The 20857-nt window shown below is 54.2% G+C and overlaps 1 protein-coding gene and 1 long non-coding RNA gene across 2 annotated transcripts in view; one reads left to right on the top strand and one right to left on the bottom strand.

Moving 5' to 3' along the window:
• SDC2 (syndecan 2) overlaps nt 1-20857 on the bottom strand; it is a 132165-nt gene that overhangs the window by 61885 nt on the left and 49423 nt on the right. The window lies entirely within an intron of this gene.
• Nucleotides 17452-20291, top strand: LOC144300288 (uncharacterized). The gene is made up of 3 exons (XR_013366870.1): nt 17452-17856; nt 19051-19269; nt 19592-20291. It is a non-coding gene; the product is annotated as an uncharacterized LOC144300288 (long non-coding RNA).

A 20857-nucleotide genomic window follows, 5' to 3' on the forward strand; every position in this document is an offset into this window, starting at 1 on the left:
CAAAGCCGAATGTTCCCGTGGGCGCACCGGGGCCACGCGTCCCTACAAGGGGCTCCAGAGTGGTGGTGCTGGCCGGACTACGGGGGTTAGCTGTTCAGAAACCTTCTGGATGCGGTTTGGGGGGGGGGGTTATCAGAAGGGAAAAAGATTTTTAGGAGAGATTTCAAATTTGGAGGCTTATCTGGGTAGCGCGAGGCACAGCCCGTGGAGCAGCTGAATTAAGGGCTCCGCGGAGAAGCCCGTGGCTCGGAGAGGGAGGACGCAGCTCCACCCAGACGGGGGACGGCGGCAGGGGACGGCCGTGAACACGGGGCGCTCGGGGCTGGGCAGGAGGAGCAGGAGGCCGATCCACACGATGTGGGTAAGAGCAATCCAGACACACCTGGCCAGCCTCCCCGAGGGAAAGCCACCCGTGGGGGGCGTCGCTGCAGGCCCGCGGGCCCCGACGGGACACTCTGTGCCCGCAGAGCTCCTGGCCCCCCGCTACTTACTTGCCACCCGCCCCCCGACGTGCACAGGATCCCCCAGGGAGATCACGGCCCATTGTGCACAGTGGGAGAGCGGACGGCTCAGCGCCCAGCCCACAGCGCGGTGCTTCTCCGTGGGGCGGGCGCCGCGGCCCTCACCACGGAAGCCGGGGGAGCCTTCGCTTTCCGAGGCATCGGGAGGCTGTGCTCGGCGGAGACCAGCAGAGACGAAGACGCTTTCCCTTCCGCCTTCACTGTTCTCCAGGCGGCGAGGGGCGGGGGCAGCAGGGAACCGCTGGAAAAATGCACTTTCACACAACGGGAACTTCAAAAGGCTCAACCGCGAAGCAAAGAGGTGGCCTGACTAGGCCACTGAACAGAAAGCATCACCCAAAGCACAGGTTTGAAAGAAGACGCAGCAGCTGCCTACTTGAGAGATCGCATCCCACGACGTGCTCCAGCCCGCGTCCCCCCTTCACGTACACCTACGACGTCCCCCAAACCCCAGAAGAATAATAAACGCAAAGAAAGGCATTCACGTATCTCAGAGTATCCTAAACCTAACATTTGCTCTTAAGCCTCGCAAGGATGTGGGACGCAATAAATAAATAAAATCTTTAAAAAAAAAATTTAAAAAGGGGATCCCTGGGTGGCTCAGCGGCTTAGCGCCACCTTTGGCCCAGGGCGTGACCCTGGGGTCCCTGGATCGAGTCCCACATCGGGCTCCCTGCATGGAGCCTGCTTCTCCCCCTGCCTATGTCTCTGCCTCTCTCTGTACCTCTCATGAATAAATAAATAAAATCTTTAAAAAAAAAAAAAAAAGAATGTGGGACGCAGACAGGCACTCAGCCCATGCTCACCTTTAAAAACGAGTAAAGCAATTAAAAACCCCACTATTAAAAAAAAAAAAACCCACTGTTTAAAAGTGTAACAATGGCTTCCAGATCCACTTGGAATTTTAGCAAATAAGACCATCCCGATGTTTCTCTCCTGGTGGGTCGACACCTCGCGGGTCCGCAATGCTAAACGGCGCCATCACATCAAACAACAGCCCAACGGGCGAGAGACGAGAACTCCCCCATCCCATGGTGATTATGCGTGGATTTAATATAATTTTTTTTTTTTTTGCCCTAAGAAATTAGCTTCCCAACCTTTAAAAGGACGAAAACTGGGGGATCCTATGAGAACCACGAAGCAGGGAGGATTCCCGATTGCCAACTCAGATGGGGGACAAACCGCGACACGCCATTCCCCGGGAAGGCCGGGCGGCCGCCTTCCCTGGCGAAGCATCCCTGCGCCTGGACAGCCTAGAGCGCACGGGCCCCACACGCCCTCAACACAGATAACGTGGAGCCCACCCACCTTCCCGGGGCTGGCGGCCGTGGGAGCTCCGAGGCTGCAGCCCTGCTCCAGGGCTGAACAGAAGGCCCATTACATCAGCATCCATCCTGGTTTCCAGAGCAATCTTCCTCCGGAGTCACGTGCTCCCTCCCAGCGCCTTTCCCAGATGCTGCTTCTGCTTTTTTAAGAATCATACACAGAATTTACTGGAACAACGTGCTTGCTGCTCACCTGGAGAGCTACACGCTGACAACACACGGCGGCTCGAAAGGAAACCCTGCATACGCCGGGACAGTCTGCAAAGGTGGCGAAGGAGAATTCCTAACGGCTTGTTAAGGTTCTTCTCTTGGGAAACCTGAAAGGCTCAGCGGTTGAGCCTCTGCCTTTGGCTCAGGCGTGACCCGAGAACGAGGGGTCCTGAAACTCAGCTCTGCTTCTCCTGAGGCTGGGCGCCCAACTTCTCCGAAGCCCCTACTTCATCAGTAAAACTAAAGGTTGTAAGAGGCTCCTGCAGGCCCGAAATTCCGCAGTCTCCTTCCCAGCTGGTTTTCGCACATTCAGTTGTCAAAGGCTCCACCTTCCCGCAACCTCCATTCTGCTCTGGCTCCTGCCACTGAGCATCCAGGGGAGGCACAGGGAAGGGGCTTCTGTGGAGAAGACAGCCAGGCCGCCCCACCAGGCCCGAGGGTCAATGCAGGTGCCCTGGGCCCAAGGGTCAATGCAGGTGCCCCAGGCCTGAGGGTCAGTGCAGGTGCCCCCAGGCCTGAGGGTCAATGCAGGTGCCCCGGGGCCCAAGGGTCAATATAGGTGTCCTGGGGCCTGAGGGTCAATGCAGGTACCCTAGAGCCTGAAGGTCAATGCAGGTGTCCCAGGGCCCGAGGGTCAATGCAGGTACTGCTGGGCCCAAGCGTCAATGCAGGTGCCCTGGGGCCCGAGGGTCAATGCAGGTGCTGCTGGTCCTGAGGGTCAATGCAGGTGCCCCGGGGCCTGAGGGTCATTGCAGGTGCCCCAGGGCCCGAGGGTCAATGCAGGTGCTGCTGGGCCCGAGCATCAATGCAGGTGCCCCGGGGCCCGAGGGTCAATGCAGGTGCCACTGCCTGAGGGTCAATGTAGGTGCCACTGGGCCCAAGGGTCAATGCAGGTACTCCAGAGCCCAAAGGTCAATGCAGGTGCCCTGGGGCCCAAGGGTCAATGCAGGTGCCACAGAGCCTGAAGGTCAAAGCAGGTGCCGCCAGGCCCGAGGGTCGGTGCAGGTGCCCCGGAGCAGGGCGTGCGCCGTCGGGCTCCGACAGCAGCTGCGGAGCTGGAGAGAATCCTGAAAGGACGGCTGCGGCCTGGCTCTCTCTCGCACGGAGACCGCCTGGCACCAGGCCCGCCCCGGCGGTGTGGACCGTATGTTTTCGGCTCCCTGCGAGCCCGGCTGCCGTGGCTTCGGCTCTCAGGCGCCAATGGTTTCTCTGTGCTACTGTGTCACGCCGGCTCTCCAGGAGCAAATACTCAGAGCACAAGCAGCGCGGTGTGCACGCGCCGAGCGTCCCTCGCCTGTCTGGGACGGGAGCAGGCCCCGGGCGGGACCGGGACCCGGGACTCCCGGGGGGAACTGTCACTGCCCCTCTGCTCGCTCTGACGAGAGTTCGGGAAACAGGAAACGTGAGGAGGGCAGCAAAAATCACCCATCTGGAAATCGCTGGATTTAGAGATCTCACACTAACTTCCTTTTTTTTTTTTTTTCTTTTTTTTCTCATTTTTCTCACACTGACTTCTAATACTCTTCGTGTTTCGATCAAGTCACAGTCTCTCCACTTGAGTTGCAGGGCCCAGAAGGTCTCAGGCTCCCAGGGGCTCCTGGTGGCTCAGCCCAGGACGCGTCGGACTCTGGGTTCCGGCTGCAGGGGAGCTGGGTGCTGGGCTGGAGGCGGCCGGGGGTTCCCCCCGCCCTGCGGGTCCCCCAACCCCCCACTTTCCCTCCCTAACAAAAATAGTAATTGTCACTATTGTGATTCTCCTACTTTGCCTTCCTGGAAATACAAGGTGACTTAACAGCTTAACCTCGTAAAGTGGGTTCCGTTTACAGACCCGAGAGGGCTCTTTACCAAGCACACTTTTAAAAGCACAAAGGTGGTCACTGCAAAGTCTTCTTGGCAGGATTCTTCTATCAACTGCAGCTGGCAAAATCCAGGAATTCCGGGAAGGAAGGTGAACACGCTGTGTTAGGAGAATCCCTTCGTTCCAGATAATAATCATTTACCCGCAGCCAACTTAGTGGCCGGCGTGAATCACGGAAGTGACCGATTTCATGTAACTAACATCAGACCGCTGCTTCTAAAAATAATGCAAAGTTAATTGGGATTAAAAATCTGACCCATGAAATACAAATTTGGGGGGTGTTTTCCTCCCCAAGTTACCCAAGGTAGTAATCTGGTAATAATCACACGTTCTCGTAAGACAAGTATTTTGTTTTAAAGTTTCTCAGGATACAGCTTCAACCCAGGTCATTCTCCAAGAACACCGATCCTACTTCTCGTAACTATTCTCTAATAAATTTTGATCATTTTGACCATTTTCAAACACGTCTCTATGATGCAACCCCAAGAAGCCACGGAAAGTAAATTCCTCCAAGAAACCACCCGAGCGCACTGGAATCCGAGGATCCCACAGAAAGCGGGGCCGCGAGTGTGCTACTCCGTGGGCGTCCCGACCTCGGGGGCCAGGTCTGGGGACCCGGGAAGGCTGCCTCTCCTCCCCGGGGAGCCGCAGGCGAGCGCCCCCCGCCCGCTCCCGCTGGCCCCGCTGGCCCCATGGCGGCGCCCCGGGCCCTCGATGTCCAGATGAGCTCGGAGCGCGGGCTGCCTCGGCCGCTGGGCCTTGGCGGGACGGCGCTCACCCAGCCGTCAGGCCCCTCGTCGGGGATCAGCGACACCCGGCGCTCTTGCACCCTTCCCGACCAAAATCTAGGACGGACCTCCTGCAAGTGCTCCACCCCAAGGCGCCACCAGACCCCAGATCAGAAAGCAATTTAGTGAATCAAAACCAACAGCTTAAGAGGTGAACCGTGCTATTCCTAATTATTATCACCGCTCTATGCACGCGCCAGCTGTGAATAATTAAAAGCCTATATTTCTAAATTCCCAGGAACCCACGAATAAAATTAAGACATTTCTGAAAGAAGTTTCGGCTCTTGTATCTGTAGCTGATTGCTGCCCAGGTAAGGAGTCTCCACCTGCACCCACGAGCAGAGGCACACGGCGTCCCAGCACAGCCCTAGGCGGGCTCTTTTTTCTCTCTCTCTCTTTTTTTTTTTAAGATTTTCTTTATTTATTCATGACAGACAGAGAGGCAGAGACCCAGGTAGAGGGAGAAGCAGGCTCCATGCAGGGAGCCCAACGCGGGACTCGATTCCGGGACCCCGGGGTCACGCCCTGGGCCCAAGGCAGGAGCTAAACCTCTAAGCCACCCAAGCTGCCCATCCTCTCTTGATGTCATACATTTCATCTTTAAAAACTAAAATGACCAAAAAAAAAAAAAAAAAAAAAAAACTAAAATGACCATGAAACCTTAGGAGCACAGGACTAGGTTCTCCACACTATTAAGCCAAATAACTTAAGAAAATTAATCACCTCATGCTCACCCCTTGTTTGCCTCCCAGCCCCTTCTCATCAGAATCAGCAGGAAAACAGGAGTGGAATCAATAGGACGTCTCTATTCTCTTGGATTTATGCACAGCTCACAATGACAGACGGTATCACTTTTTCAGGGATCGTCACGCACACAAATCACAGGATTTCGACGGGGTGCCTGGGTGACGGCCACGGAGGGGGGCACTTGACGGGGAGAGCACTGGGCGTTATTCTGTATGTCGGCAAATTGAACACCAATAAAAAATAAATTTATAATAAAAAAAAGGAAAAATAAAAATCATTAAAAGAAAAAAAAAAAGATACGATTTCACGCCAATTGGGGTGTGGGAAGCAGTAGGACCTAATCAAGCTCCTTCGTTTTCCAGCTGAAGACCCTTCAGACCCACGAGTCTCTGGGCAGGGTGAAGGGTATTCATCGCTCGGGAAGGCCCCGTACCCAAGCCCTAACCGGCGGCGGGGCGGAGCCAAGATGGGAAATCTAAAGTCCGTTCCCCTCCGAGACATCGCGCCACGTGCTCCACGTCCGGGGGAGGGAGAGCAAGCCAAGCTCTGGACCCAACGAGGCTGGAGGGACCTCATGGCCACGTCTCCCGAGGTAGTAAGTAACCGACATCCCTACTTTTTCATGTGTCCCATTTCCTGACCACCTACATTAAAGCCAAAGGAAAGACACCGATCACAACCAGGCCCGATGCCTTTCTGTGCTTGTGCACGTACACACACGCACACCTCCGTGCATGCACGGTCTAAGCACAGCCCGTGTAAGTGGAAGGAGACTGGGGAGTCCAATAACAGATCCTTACATTTATGGTCAACTGGTGTTCAACGAGGGGGCCAAGGTAACACGATGGGGGGAAGAACGGCGTTTATTTGTTTTTTTTTAAACGGCGTTTTTTTTTTTTTTTTTTTTTTTTTATTTATTTATGATAGTCATACAGAGAGAGAGAGAGAGGCAGAGACAGAGGCAGAGGGAGAAGCAGGCTCCATGCACCTGGAGCCCGACGTGAGATTCGATCCCCGGACTCCAGGATCACGCCCTGGGCCAAAGGCAGGCGCCAAACCGCTGCGCCACCCAGGGATCCCCTAAACGGCGTTTTTAATGAAATGCATTGGGACAACCAAATAACAAATGCCAAAAAAAAAAAAAAAAAAAAAAAAAAAGTACTCCTACCGCACAACATATGCAAACGTTGACTCAAAATGAATTATAACCCTAAATGTAAGAGGTAGAAACCATAAAACTCTTAGGGGAACGCCCAGGAATCATCGTTTGCAACCTTCAGGCAGGCAATGCTTTCTCATGTAAGACACTAAAAGCAACAGAAGAAAAAAAATAAACAGGATTCCATGAGAATCTAAAACATGTTGTGCCTCAAAAGACACTAGTAAGGAAAACGCAACCCATATTTTCAAGGGAGAAAATATGTACGGATCGTCGGATATGGGAGTCACATTAAGAGGAGACAAGGAACTCTTTAAAAACCCCGCAAGATAAATAACCTTATTTTGAAACGAGGATCTAGAAGGACATTCCTGCAACGAGGAAACACGAGTGGGAAGCGGGAATCCAGAGGGATGCTCCGCGTCACTGGTCAGTAGGTGGATGCGACACCGCAAGAGCCCCTGCTGCACGCCCCCCGGCAGGACGAGCACGAGGCGGTGGGGACGCTGGACCCCTGCGCTCGCTGCTGGGGGTGCACGAGGGACGGACGCGTAGGGACGCAGCTTGGCGGCGCTTCAAAACGTGGGGCGCTGAGGCTCCGCGCCACCTGGCAACTCTGGCCCTCGACACCTACCCAGGAGGCGTCCACACAAAAACGTGGGCACGACTGATCCAAGCAGCGGGACTCCTCGTGGCCAGAAAGCTGAGCCCCCGCCGCGCCCGCCGCCCGCCCAGCGGGTCTGCAGGGTCCCCGCGTCTCACCCCGAGGTGTCACCCGGGAATGCAGCGCCCATGCGAGCCGGATGTGGGTCAACTTGGTGATTGCCAGGCTCGGTGAGAAGAGCGGGTCACGAGGACGGCCTCCTGGAGGACTGCACTTGCACAGAAAGGTCCAGAATGAGCCGACCTAGAGACGGAGGTGGGTCTGCGGTCGGCCAGGCCTGCTGGCGCTGGAAGGAGAGGCGGCCGGGCCTCCGTGGGGGCCCTAGAGGCCACCAGACACTACAGGGGGTGCCTTCTGCTGGCACAGGTGTCCCATCTGCTCATCCTGCATGGACACATGGACATGTACCGCGTGGGCTGCCCGCCTCCCCGCACGGCCCCACCAGCTACCGGCTTGAGTCAGGGGTGCCCCACCCACGCTCGCCGGGCAGCCTGGCCCTGAGGAGCACCAAACCACGTCTCGCGGGGGACCTGGGGCTGGGACCCAGAGCCCCGGGGCGTGCCTCTGTAGGCCACATCTGCCACGGCCCGGGCGCCAAGGTTGCGCACTTTTAACTCGTCTGTCCCGCCACTGCCAGACGCTGCAGCCCGGGCGCCCCGTTCTCACCCGCTCCCCAGAGCGCCTGCCACCCATCTCCGAGGCACTGGCGAGCCTTTCCCACGGGAAGCTTGTGGGGCCATCGGGTTGAAGGCCCTGGCCGGGGCGGTCCTGCAGCTCCGGGCCGGATCCGCGGCGGCCGGCAGCCTGGCCATCTCTCCGGAGCGCATCCCTGGCCCCGTCGGGAGCACGACAGCTAGACCCGGGCCCACAAGCCCCACGCCCAGCGTGTGATCCCCGCGGCCTAGGATGCAGGGGGCTGGGAGGGTGCTGGGAATTAGCACCAGGCCAGGCCGGCCGCCCCTCACACCCCAGTCGTTTCCACTCTCCAACAGGTGCACAACTTTGCCCCCTCCCGGGAGAAGCTCCCCTCGTACCCCGACTCCTGGCCCCCATATTGCAAAGCCGCCTCCACCCTCGATCCGGGAGGAAGAAACCGGAGCTGCGGCAGCTAGCTGGGGCGGCGTCTCTGAGAGGAGGCGCTCGGTCACGGCAGGGGACGGCATCCCAAATGACACCTGTACCCCGTCGGCTTGGCGGGCAGAGGAGGAGAGAGGAGACCGGAGCACAACGTGGAAGATCCGGCCTGGAGCTTTCGAATCTTCATCCCCCGGCAGTAGGTTTAGAAAGAAGAAAAAATATACGTATTTCCCTTAAAAAGGAAAGAACGTGGCCGCCGTAGACGTCCAGTGTCTCTGGCCACAACGATCAAGGCGTTTTACAGACGGGGACACGGAGGCAAAAGCGGTGGGATGCTTGGCCGGCGTCCGTCGGGCTCCCTGCCCAGCGTCCTCGTATCACCCAGACTAGGAAGGAACCACGGGGCGGCGATTTGGGCAAAGTGAAGAAGCAGAGGAAGGCCTCCCGCAGCCTCGAGTCCTGTGCCCGCCGCGTGTCCCGGGGCCTTCTGCACGTGGCTGCACAAGCCTCCGACGGGAAGCTCCGGGCCACGCGTGACAGCGGCACGACGCGGCTGCCCTTGACCGGTCTAGGAAGAGCCGCTGCGCGTGGCCGGACGGTGGAAGAGGCCAGCGGTGCCTCCCACCCCGACAGGCCCCCTTCCCTCGACACTCATGCTACCGTGGGGACCCGCCACCTGCCTCTCCACCCCGGGAGGCTCACGGCCGCCCCCCGTGGCCCCCGGCACGCTCCTCTCTGGTCCACACCAGCCCAGCGGGCGAGGCTACCCGAGTTAGAACCCGCCAGGGCCCCTTGAGCCTTGGGGCCACATCAAGCTTCAATAACTACGCTGCCTCTGGAATTTGGCCGGCAGAGGCCTTGCCAGCAGTTTACCAGAAAGCTCGTCCCAGAACGCCACCCTCCTCCACCCAAGGGCCGTGAGTGACCCTATTATCGGGAAACGAGACGGATTTTTTTTTGTTGCTCAGCGTTCAGCTTCAAAATACCATAAGGACAACAGCACGCAGGTTAGTAGGAAGCCGGCAAGTCGGCGAATCTCCCGGGGGGGGGCTGAGGTCTTGACGATCCCTCGGCGATCCCTTACCTCCAAGCGTGGGGGCCTCGCTGCTTCCCAAGTGGCCTAGCCCTCCTGCGACCCCCTTCTAGAAAGGTCTTCCTTTACATTCAGTCGACATCTGTCCCCCTGGAAGCTTCCACCCCTTTCGCTCCTGACTGTTCCCGAAGAAGACCCGGGAAGACAGGGGGTCAGGTGTACGTCACCACCTTACGTCTTCCTGGGGCTTCACGCAGGACGCTTCCCGGAAAATCCTTGTTATTATTGTTTCTTAAACTTCCAGTAAAATAGGGCAGCCCCGGTGGCTCAGCGGTTTAGCACCGCCTTCGGCCCAGGGCATGACCCCGGGGTCCCGGGATCGAGTCCTGCATCGGGCTCCCTGCATGGAGCCTGCTTCTCCCTCTGCCTGGGTCTTGCCTCTCTCTCTCTCTGTGTGTGTCTCTCATGAATAAATAAAATCTTAAAAAAAAATAACTTCCAGTAAAATAAAAACGGGGCCTGTCGCACACGCAGAGCGCTAAAAGAAAGCAAGTTCATATTAAATAGGCGACAAGGCTCTGTTGGACGAGTGCTACGCACACATCTGCAAACGGGTTATGGTACGGAATCTGAGTCTTCCGGGTGCTCTGCCTCCATTTACACCTCGAGGCTCAGGACGACAGAAGCAGCCTGGCGAAGACTCACTAAAGTGGTTAATGCCCGAGGAGAGAAACAGCAAACGCCAGGAGGCAGCTCACAAATGCGCCCTTAATATTTATTAAGCCAACAACAGTGTTTCGGGCGAATCTTATTAACGTGATACACAAAGTTCTGGGCAAATGAGATTTTAATTCATTTACATCAAATGTGCCTGCGATCCACATTTTTATTAAAAGGACAATTAGGCATTCGGTTGAGAAGCCTGGAGATGGGATGTTATTTGGAACACCGCGTATTATTTCTCGCTCCCGTCGAAACTTTTCTTCTGGAAGGACAAACAGCGCCCGGCCTGTGTTCACAAAGCTCCGGCTGCGGGAGCAGAGCTGAGCCGTTTGGAGGGTTTCTCCTAAGGGTCGTGGGCAGGGTCTGCGGTCTCGGAAGCCACCCCCAACCCGCCGTGTGATGAGAAGGACAGAGATGTGCGTAAATACAGAAAGAACCCAAAGCTTGAGAACGGGGTGGGGGGGTGAAGAGCGCCCTCCGTCGCCGGCGTGGCCCTTGTCGCTGCTGGACGTGACCACGCCACCCGCTTCACTGAAAACATTGGGGGGAAAAAAAAAAAAGCGACTTACGCATCAGCCAAAGACCAGCACACCTGCCTGTTCCCGTGTGCGCACCCTTGGGCCTCCCCGAGCCAGGCCGGGGCTTGATGAGCAGCCGCCCTCCCGTGCCCACCTCCTCCTCCGGGTCGAGGCCGGCCTCCCCGATCGACCCCGGGCAGAAGCCACTGTAAACGGCGCGCTGCCCCGCCGCAGGACTTCTCACCAGGGGGCGTACCGCGGCGCTGCCTTCCACGGAGGGAGCGGGCAGTCTCCGCGTGCCGGCCTTTGGGGGCCCTGGGAGCCTTGTGGAAGGGAACGCACGGCGCGGCCAGCAGCCTGGGGTCGGGGCGGCGGGGGGGGGGGGGGCAGGCCCGAGTGCTAGCAAGCTCCCAGGCGATGCTCGATGCTCCTGCTGCTCTGGCCTCCGCATGCTGCATAGGGAGGCCCTGAGGCAGCGCGTGCGAGCAGGGCTGCAGGCCAGTCACCCAGGCAGCGGGAAAAGCAAAAACAAAAAGCAAAAAAGGAGACACCCGGGCACACACGACCAGCGGCTCTGGGGCAGTCGTGTCTGTGACAGCACGACGAGGCCCGCTCGGCAGCTCTCGAGCTCTGGCAGGAAACAGAGTCACCTGGGGGGGGGGTTTTAAAAGCCGACTACTGGGCCCGGACTCGGCTGGTCTGGGGTCAGGCCCAGAACCTTCATTCATTCATTCATTCATTCCTTTCTCTTTTCTTTAAAGATTTTATTTATTTATTCATGACAGAGAGAGAGAGAAGCAAGAGATACAGGCAGAGGGAGAAGCAGGCTCCCTGCAAGGAGCCCGACGCAGGACTCGATCCCAGGACCCCGGGGTCCCGTCCCGGGCTGAAGGCTGATGCTCCACCACGGAGCCCCCCAGAACCTACATCTCTAAGAAGTCCCCAAGTGATGCAGATGCCGCTGGACCATTCGCCCCGAGAGAACTGACCTGACGCGGCGTTAACGACTCTTTCAGATTTCGATTTCCACCGAGAACAACCACTTCTACGTGCAAACTGTGCTAGATCAATGCTCTGGAACATCCACGTGCCCGGAGGACGAGGGGAGAACTCACGTTCCCACTCCCCTTCATCCCTAACATCAGTCTGCACGTGGGCTTCCCGCTTTGGAGGCACGCGCTTAATTAACCCTGTGGCCACCAAAATTTCCAAAAAAAAAAAAAAAAAAAAAAAAAAACAGCGACGTTGGATTTTATTTTTATTTTTTTTTGTGATGTTGGATTTTATTCTAGATGTTACAGACTTGTTGGGTTTAAAAGCCTATGAATTATAGCAAACGGTTCGTTTTAACAGCTTGCTCAGGCTAATCCTCCTTCCCACTCCATTGTGGGACAGATACATGTTGAGCAGCGGTTTCTAAAGGGTCAGCACTTCCGTGTTACCCTGCAGAGCGATTTTTTTTTTTTTTCAGAGCGATTTTTAAGAGCTTTGAAACCTCTCGAATTCTCAGACATGGTTTTCTGGGTCCCCCTCCCCACCCCCCCCCCCGCCCACCAGCACCCGCCCCGAGTCAATTAAAGATCGCCCCTTTTATTCAAGGGATGGAAAACTGTGTCTCAGACTTGAGAGAGGGCAAACAGGCTCCCAAATTAGATACCCGAACAAAGTAAACCATGAATAGATTAGATAATGGGCCGCTGCTCTTTCACTTAAGCAAGAACCGAAGACAACCGGGATGGCTTATTCGCGGGATGGCCCGCAGCACCCTTCCCTGCTTCAACCCCGGAAGCAGGGGAGCTCCGTGGAATTAATTCGCCTTCTTGAACAAGGCCCAAGTAGCTGAGCTGAAGTAATAAAGGATAAACGGAAGAAAAGGGCCGTGGCTCAGACACGTGTGTGGGGCCCGCGCGCGCCCCGTAACGCCAGACCCGTTCTAGGGCACATTCCCAAGCAGGAAAACACAATCTCTCCGTTCAAAGCATGAACTCAGGCAAACCTAATAAGCTGACCAAACATGCTTCTCTGCAACCAGGCCAAGGGCACAAGCATCCTTTGTTCCACTAAGGAAAGTTGGTGAAAGGGAAGGGAAATGTTGCCTTTTTTTTAAGTCGGCCTCAGACGGGCCTCGTTTGCACACCCACGGCCTCCCGTGGACAGAGCGCGGGGCGTGACCCCCCACCCTGAGCACCGGGAGCGGGTGGGCCCACCGCAGACGTGAAGGGTGGGAACGGTGCTGGAGGCCAGCACGTCCCCGTCTACACGGCCCTGCACTGTGCCAGGGGAACGGGCTCAGCCACACAGACATCTCACCTGGCAGACGCCCTTCGGCCGGGGGAGCCCAACAGGGCACCCAGGGCAGTGGTTCTCAAACCTTCTGGAAGTCAGGATCACGCGGGGAGCCTTTAGAGCCAGCGCCCCCCTGCATCTGATTTAACTGGTCCCGGGTGGGGCCCGACACGGCTTTTCAAAGTCTCCCGGGGGAATTTCCTGTGCGGGTCGGGGTGCGCATCAGCGGTCTAGACCGTGCCAGGTCTCACGGCTGGGGCAGCCCCGACGCTCCTCTTGCCCCACACGCAGCAGCCCCAGCGAGCAAAGAGCGAGCAGGAAAGAAGCCGGCCTCCCCTTTCTCTCTCATCAGCCCCCGCCCGCCTTTCCCATCCGCTCTCGTCTAACAGTCTCAGGTTCCAAGCCTCTGAGGGGGACCCTCTCCTCTTGGTCAGCACACGCACCCCCGCCCCCCCGGCTGCACCGGCGCTGACCGGGGCCACTGCGGAGTCTCCAGGGCAGGCCGCCTCACTAACCCCCACCGGGTGGCCTCGGCCACTAACCTCACCTCCAGAGGGGAAAACAGAGCCGTGCGGGGGCACCTGAGCCACTGCCCCAGCCCCACGGCCGGACACCAGCAGAGCCGGGCATCCGGGGAGACCCTGCGAACTCCACCCCAGGCTCCCCCATCGCCAGACAAGCCCGCGGAGAGGCTCCCCGACGGCAAGGGACCCGGAGCCCGGGCGGCCACCAGGGCGAAGGAAGGGCCCGGCCCTTCCCCGTGGGGACCTGCACCTGTTCAGACCCCATTAAAACGTGGTCACACATCCACATCCTTCGCGGCTCTCCTGAAAGCTGCCATAGCATCGGGTCGGGGCTATTTAAAGCCAAGAACAAACAAACCCAACCCAGGGATGTGACTTCTGCTAAGTCGCAGGACGTGCAGTCGTGGCAAGTGACGCCGCCGGGCAGCTGGGAGACAATTACAGACGAGAACGGCAAGCGCCACCACGTTCTAAGTACACAGCAGGACGTCCGTGTAGCAATTTCAGTGTCCTTTAATGTCAGTGTCCTTTAATGAAATTCGTTTCTTAAAAATACCACCCCACAGGCTTATCTTCTGAAAAAAAAAAAAAAAAAAACCATGACGCAAATATATTTACGGGATTGTGCTCAGATGTATCAAGAAGAAAAAAACAACAAAAAAAAAGATGATTCAAGAGAAAGACGTTGGAAGGACAGACGACTCTGCCTCTAACACCAGAAAAGGAATTGAGCTTCCACCTGGACCAGAGGTGCCTCCACTCCCTTTTTTCCTGGAAGGCACGGACCTATTTTTAGTATAAACCTTTAAGGAATGCTCTTTTCCCCTCAACCTACCGTAGCAGCTTTTTTTTTGTTTGTTTGTTTTAAATCCCATAAAATGCGGTATTAATTCATGAGGACTCTGCTTCTAGTTTTGATTCTTATCTCCAGGAACCTTTCATCTCCTTTTCTGTCCGCAAGTCCCCACGGTCTTTCTACGATTCACGAATCAACCGGATGGACTTCAGCCCCTGGTCTCTCCCAATCCCAATGCTTTCCGCTGTCCTCCCTGGATTAGCCAGAAGGGTCACGCGGGTAATAACAAAGTCGGCCAGCCGGAGTACGACTTTTTTTTTTTTTTTTTTTTTTGCTGCAAATTGAAAAATTATCTAAGCGTCACCTTAAATCATTCATCTTGCACAGCACGCGTTAACCACACCGACTCAGAGCATAGAAAGTCCAACGTGCGCTCCGCTTGCTGCCTCAGGTACACATCAAACCTGGGCCCGGAGCAAGCGCACCCGGTGCTGATGACTAAGGGGAGGCATGAGGGGAGGAGCAGCCAGGAGGGAAACGTGTAGGGAAAAATGTGTAAGAAAAAACGTGTAGGATAAGAAAAAATCACTCCCACAGCCCCGACGGCCTAAGCCCAACATTACGGCTCTACCACTGACCAGTTACGTGATCCCGGACTAGCCGCCTAACCTCTCCAGGTGAGTTTCCTGTTAAGAGTCAATTCCGGCTCTAAAATCCATTGTCACACTGTCAAAAAAGGAGAATCCAAAAGAATTCGAGGAAAACCCTCCCAAGGCTTTCACAGCTAAGCCGATGACCCGCGGTCCAGTTCTCACCGTCCGGACCCCAAAGTTTATAGGACTGGAGAACCAGACTGGTTCCTTTCTTCCTCATATACGAATGTCAATAAGTCATTCAGGTTCTCAGCAGTTTCTTACTCTTTGTGTCTCTCACTCATGTTAATGCTCAGAAGTCTTTCCTTGGAGACCAGGTGGGGAAAGAGGGGAAAAAAAAATCTGAAAATCGCGTGTCTTCAGGTCATCAGTAGAAATCTGCTTCTTCTCCAGCACACCATGCCGCTTCCGAGAAGGTCTCCTTCTTGCTTCTCTGGGAAAGCAGGGACTTCTCTTCTACAGGGGGTTCTTCTTCTTCTTTTTTTTTTTTTAAGATTTTATTTTTTATTTATTCATGAGAGACAGAGAGAGAGGCAGAGACACAGGCAGAGGGAGAAGCAGGCTCCATGCAGGGAGCCCGACGGGGGACTCGATCCCGGGACCCCGGGGTCACGCCCTGGGCTGAAGGCGGCGCTCAACCGCCGAGCCACCCGGGAATCCCCGGGCTCTTATCCTTCTCAACAGCAGACGTGATTCTCTGGCAGTTGGGATGACCAGCTACGTCTAACCAGACTCAGATAAAAACAAGCTGACGCATATTTTACACATGACGCATGTGTGACCTATGGGCCCGACCCATCTTCAACTACCCTGAATAATCAGAAGGCCGATGATAACTGCTTGAAGGCAGGTATCGTGTCACGATTTCCTTTTCTGACCTGCAAGCCCAGCAAAGAGCTTTGCCCTCGGTGGACGCGCCGTGGCAGGGGTCAAGTCTTGACCGACTTACCAAACGCGAGACCTCATTCAATAACCGATCGGCACCATTACAAAACCTAAGCAGATCGAAGGCAGCTTCCCCTGCTATCTGGAAGTAGAGGGCTCCTAAGAAGCCCTTCATACACTGAAATGGCAGAAAGCAAAGAAGCCATTACCGGTAATTTGTACCGAAAAACTTCTGAGCGTTCCCAGACCCAAAACAATGCCCTCTTAGGCTTTTCTGATGACACAGGACCCCCTTTGCTAATGGATGCACAAAACAGGTCAAGATAAAGCACGGATGCTCACACAGTTCAAAGCTAAGGCAGCGGGAGGCCGAGATGCTGAGTGTGGTTCCTGGGGAGGGCGCCTGGCGGGGGCGGGGAGGGGGTCCTCTCGCCGCTCAGGGCGCGGCGGCCTCCGCGAGCTCACTGCCAAACGAGCGCTGGACGCTGTCTTCACTTCTTGTCTTTTTTTTTTTTCATAAAAGCAAAAATTCTCTTTCAGATTTCTTACGATTAGTGAAAACAGGTACTGGGGCACCCAGGTGGCTCAGCGGGTGAGCATCTGCCCTCGGCCCAGGGCGTGACCCCGGGTCCTGGAATCGAATTCCACATCAGGCTCGCTGCAGGGAGCCTGCTTCTCCCTCTGCCTGTGTCTCTGCCTCTCTCTCTCTCTCTCTGTCTCTCATGAATAAATAAACAAAATCTTTAAAAGAAAACATGTACTAAGGCAGGTCTTCCATAAAAGTGCAGCGGCCTAATGCAAACTTTCGAAAAGCAGGAGGATACCTGAAAAATGCAATAAAAATACTCCCCGCTCTTCCCTAAGTGAATCCAGAAGCGGGGCAGAAATAAAGTTAAGAGTTTAATTCACTAGCAAACCCAACAGAGAAATCAGCGTCGACAACATAAGACCGCAATGCTGACCTTCTTTAAACATTTTACAATCATCATCCCACGTCCTGTGCTAGATTTTCAAGTCTTAACTGAATTTCCAACTTGCGTACAAGTCTTTTTTTTAGTTTTAGCTGAACGTAATTCGGGAAACAGAGGATGGCAGGAAGAAAAAGTGTAATTCGGCATCACACCCTGGCCTGGTAAAAAAAAAAATAGACTGGTCATAAATTTGTGAAAATATGCGTCCCGTGGTGTCAAGGGTGAGAATGCAAATGAGAAACAAACAAAAACGTATGCGTGCATATTTATGCATGTCTAAAATGTCCCAGAATCACAGACTTTAAAGCTAAAAGGAAAGAGAAGCAAACGTGCTTCAGACACCTAATAAGGGTCGGGGCGGGGGGGGGTTGTTGTTGTTGGAAGCTTTTGTGAGTATTGAAGCCGACCTTCAAAATAACCAAAAAGGTAAAATACTATAATCCCCAATGTCAAGCTCAGAAATGGCAAGAAACCTCCCAAGGTCACAGGGGTTTCGGGCGCTAATAACCGAAAACCAAACCCCGATACGCCCGAGTCCAAAACCCTCAAGATCATCTGCTGCATCATCTTACTTTGAGGGAGCCCAAAACTGAATCCTGGCAATGCCGGACCCGCACGTTCACGTGGATTAGGCTCTACATACGTTAGGGCCCATTCCTCACTGCGCGGTCACACACCTGTCACCCAGGCAACTAGGGACTGTTGCCTGACAACTCAGTAAACAGTGATCTCTCGGTCCCTAAACATGTCAAGCGAACTGAGCCATCGGCACAGATGTGCTGACCCTAATATAGCAAGCCTTCGCGCTCGCCAGGAAGGAAGAGCCCCTCGTCCCGACGTTCTTTGTCATCTTTTATTTTTTTTTTTATTTTTTTTTCTTTGTCATCTTTTATCAGATGCTTTCTGCATCTGTCGAGGAGATCGTATGGTTCTATTGTCCCCTCCCCGCAACCGCTCGCAGCGCTGCCCTTCTGCGGCCGCAGCGCGCCCGGGGAAGCCCTACTCGGACTCATCGGGCCTCTGTCACTACGCCGCTGTTTTCAGTTTGATGACATGACACTTCGACGTCGGCATCACAGGGGAAGCCGGACTCGAGATCGGTCTGATTTTGACACAGGGTAACGCTAACCCCATAAAATGACAAAGACCGGACTCCATCGTTCTCTAAGCTCCGTGACGACAATTATCCGGTCCCCTGGGGGCGGCAGGCGGTACCCGCGAACCCCTCTGGGTCTGCTGCCGTTGGTTCCATTGAACTTTTTGGCGGACATAATGGTTCACAGGCACTTGTACGAAACAATACAAAGAGGTCCCTTCTACCCTTTATCTAATTTTCCCCAATGGGTAACATTTTACAGAACCACAGTGAATGTCATGAGGGCATTGACATGGATCCCATCCGCTAATCGTATTCGGCTCCTCAGTTTTCCTTGCACTCACTGGTGTCTGTGTGTCTGCACATATTTAGTTCTTTGGAATTTTATCCCATAAAATTTATAAGTTTATTTAATATAACCTTAGTGCGCAACCCTGCCGGGACCCCTCTCACTTTGGAGAGCTTTCTCTGTGTCTCTGCTTAAAAAACTTCTATCACTTTGCTCACAAAAAAACAAAAAACAAAAAACAAAAAAAAGATGAAATAAATAAGAACGATAATAATAATAATAATATAACGTCAGTTTCATTATATAGTTTTATACTGGACTTTACATTTCCAAGTCGTAAACATTCTTCAAACCCATTTTTAAGGGGCCTTGGGTATTTAATGTCTAATTCAGAATCATTTATTTAACCAATCTTCTCTTACTGGACACTCAGTTTATTTCCATTTTTTTTTTTGACTGTTATTAAGTGAATATTCAATAAACGCATTTACCAAGCTATGGCTATTTCCCTTGGATAGACTTGAAGAGGTAAAAATCATCAGGGAAAAAATTAAAATGGGCTTTTCACATCGTAACATTCACGGATTCACGCAGCCCTGGTAAGGAGCCTTGCAGAAACAGCCCATGACATTTCCTCTCACCTCACCCACATTTAGAGAAAAGCTAACTACGAACACATCCCCAACCACTCAACAGGAGGCCAGGCTTCCCCAAATCAGGAAAAAGAGCCCCGGCTATGAAGGCCCAGGCTCAGTCCTGCCATCCCGGGCCTCTCTCTGGGCTGGACCCGACCAGGGAAGCCCGCGTCCCCTTAAGGAGACAGAAAACCACGAATCAGAATAATAGGAACTGACTCATGACATAAAGCCTGTACCTATCCTGCCTCACATAACCCTAAAACCTTGCTTGGGATATTCCATTCTACAGAGGAGAAAACTGAGCCCGGAGCGATCAAGAAACCTGCCCAAGGTTACACAGTGAAGGGGATGCAAACCGACGCAACGGTTTACCTCCGGGGTCCAGGCTCCGAGCCAGTCCGCCCATAGCACCTGCTCACCTGGGTGGGCTCCCCCCCCTGCTTCCGGCATCCACGGCACCTACATGGGGCTCCAGTGCTCCCGAGACGGGCCCATGGGAAGGTACCAGGTAAGGCCTCGCTCTGCAAGTGGATGTCCGGGCCAGAAACCAAGCGAGGGGCCTGACACCCCTCAGTGACTTTGGCCGTAAAAAACCCTCCAAGGGGTGCCTGGGGGGCTCCGCAGGGGAGCGTCTGCCCTGCACTCAGGGCATGACCCTGGGGTCCCGGGATCGAGTCTGGTCGGGCTCCCCGCAGGGGGCCTGCTTCTCCCTGGCCTGGGCCTCCTCCGCCTCTCTCTCTCGGTCTCGCATGAACAACTAAAATCTTAAAAAAAAAAAAAAAAAAAAAAAGCCCTCCAAATGACACCAAGTCGTGTTGTTCTGTGTGTAGAACGGAAGTGATTTCCATCACACCAGCTGGTCCTGGAGCTACACGGGCTTAGATCAGAAGATCCAGGAGGAAGCGCTAGACGGCCGGCCGCGAACACGCAGGGCACGGCCGAGCCGCGGCACCGCACGCCGGGAGCGCTCGGGCCAAGGCAACGGCTCACGTCAGCGATCGGAAGGGACTTCCCTCCGGTGACGGGAGGGGTCCCGGGCTTCGGGAATAAAACAGCGAGGACTTGGCAGGCGCTCCGTAATTACTTATCGATTAGGTTAATCCTAACATTTCTCCAGTGTTACCCTGAAGCATTTAGAAAAACTCTTAGAGACAGAAAATTCTTCTAGTTCACTTCCTTAATTTTAGAGATGGGGAAGCTGAGGTCCCACGGGGATTAAGATAATTACACGTGTATGCAAAAACCTCACTTTTGCCCTAAATATTGCCCTTTGATTGTTACTGTCTTTATAGTTAATAACATACCACACGATATAGTACATATTTACTACGTATTTGACTTTTACTCTTTCTTGGTAAGAGCTTGGGAAAAAAAAAAAAAGTCCTTTAATAATTGGATATCTCGTTCCATGTGTCATTCTTATCAACAGATTAAAAACTCTCTTAACTGCACGAACTCCGTAAATATCAGTACTGCTTGTATTTATCTACCTGTATGATCACAAGAGAAAATAAACATCCAAATGCTTTGTAAAGGGCACATTTCCTGCATCTTTGTGACGTGTTTGACAAAACAGATTCAACAGCGGAGGGAAAAAAAAAAAAATGTGAAGACGGATCTTGTCTTCAACACCATTTTCCATACGCTGGTGTCCCAGAGCACGAGCTGGCTCTCACACCGTCGAGTACATACCAGTTGGCCTCTTTCTGCTAATAGGACAAACGGGAAATCTCCACAGACTTCACGGTTTCTCCCTTTCTCCAGTCCGCCCGATCCTTTGAGATACCCCAAGAGAAGCAGACGTTCACAACTCTATTTCGGCCGTGTTCGTTCCCATTCAAAGGCACTCACCCCTCCAGCCTTGTTGCTAAAACTAACACGGCCCCAGAAACAGACTTGTCAAAACGCAGTGAGATTTTTTAATAGCAGGAAGAAAGCTCAAATTGCTAAAAGGAGAAATTTCACATATTTCTATCCTTAAAAAATAAAAAGGCTCTCTCTGCCCCTTGCCCCCCAACATCCCCTCCCCACCCCTGCCACTTCCTTCTAGATGCCCAACGGCGCTGCAGCCTGCAGTACAGACACCGCTCTCCTTC

The sequence above is a fragment of the Canis aureus genome, chromosome 28 (genome assembly GCF_053574225.1).
Source record: "Canis aureus isolate CA01 chromosome 28, VMU_Caureus_v.1.0, whole genome shotgun sequence".
In the NCBI taxonomy this organism is placed as follows: domain Eukaryota; kingdom Metazoa; phylum Chordata; class Mammalia; order Carnivora; family Canidae; genus Canis; species Canis aureus.